The sequence below is a fragment of the Enhydra lutris genome, unplaced genomic scaffold (genome assembly GCF_002288905.1).
Source record: "Enhydra lutris kenyoni isolate GAN:26980312 unplaced genomic scaffold, ASM228890v2 scaffoldscaffold41, whole genome shotgun sequence".
Taxonomy (NCBI): Eukaryota; Metazoa; Chordata; class Mammalia; order Carnivora; family Mustelidae; genus Enhydra; species Enhydra lutris.
In genome coordinates, this window is record NW_019154125.1 from 15,040,422 (window position 1) to 15,041,973 (window position 1,552).

Consider the following 1,552-nt stretch of genomic DNA (forward strand, 5'->3'; position numbering starts at 1 on the left):
AGTGGGTTAAAGCCTCTGCCTTCAGCTCAGGTCATGATCCCACAGTCCTGGGATCGAGCCCCACATCGGGCTCTCTGCTCAACAGGGAGCCTGCTTCCTCCTCTCTCTCTGCCTGCCTCTCTGCCTACTTGTGATCTCTGTCTGTCAAATGAATAAATAAAATCTTTAAAAAAAAATAAGTAAAATATACCTATGTGCACCAGTTTTTTCTTTTAATACTGAAATGTGAACAGAAGTATTTTTATAGCTTCTAATTTATGTCCAATTTAAATACAAGTCAGTTTGTCTGAAAATTTTCTTTTTCTGTGAATCTGACCGATCTTGGATCCCTACAAAGCAAATATCCCAAAAAAATCATAAAGGAAAAGATGAAAAGAATTTCATGTATTAGAGTTGCCTATCTGCTCTGGGCCATGTAACTACCTCTGAACTCTGATTACAGAAAGAAATGAACATTAGTTAATCTTTTTAAAGACACTCAGGATTTCTTTGTTTTGGCAAAATAAACTGAAACTCTGTCAGTAATCTTCCTGTCAATAGGAATAGTATTTCTATTTTTTTTTTTTACACCTTCTTTAACAGATTAAATTTTACTTATCCTCAGGCTTCAGGGTATCTATAACTTCCTCAAGAATTCATTCCTGACTCCCAAAATTTGGGTGTTATACGTGAACTCCAATATATGCCATTATAGAATTTAAGAAAATAATTCCTTTTTTAAAACCATTTTTAAAAGATTTTGTTTATTTATTTGTCAGAGACAGAAAGACAGAGTGCACAAGCAAGGGGAGTGGAACCAGAGGGAGAAGCAGTCTCCCCGCTGAGCAAGGACTGGATCCCAGGATCCTGGGATCATGACCTGAGGTGAAAGCAGATGCTTAACTGGCTGAGACACTCAGGTACCCCAAAGGGGGGAAAAATTAATACAGTAGTAGTAGACAGATTTTCTTATTATTCTTTTCCAGTTTTGGTAGGTTATCTTTTTTAAACAAATGGAGCTTATTTATTGAATATTACCAACTATTGTTAAATACATGATCTTTAACTTATGCTCAAGGTAAAAGGTCAGAACAAAACACCAATATTTCCAATTCTTTTAAAGAATATTATATAATGACACATTAAAGTGTAGATTCTTTTAGCCTATAATTCTTAAAAGAATGATAATAGGGGACACCAAGGTGTCTCAGTCAGTTAAGAATCTGCCTTTGGCTCCGTTCATGATCCCAGGGTCCTAGGATTGAAACCATATCGGCCTCCTTGCTCAGTGAGGGAGACTGCTTCTCCCTCTGCCTGCAGCTCCCCCTGGTTGTGCTCTTTCTCTCTCTAATAAATAAATAAAATATTTTTAAAAAAAGAATGATAATAGTAAAAATAATGCAAAATTTTCAGTGTGAGATTATGATGTGGCATAAAAGGGTAATACTCCCATTCAAGATTCTGGATTCCATCTCTTCAGAAAGGACTAATCATTTTTAGAGTCAAACATTAAAATTTACAGATAAAGGCAACTCACTACTACCACTAAGAACTACATCTATTAACATAAGTT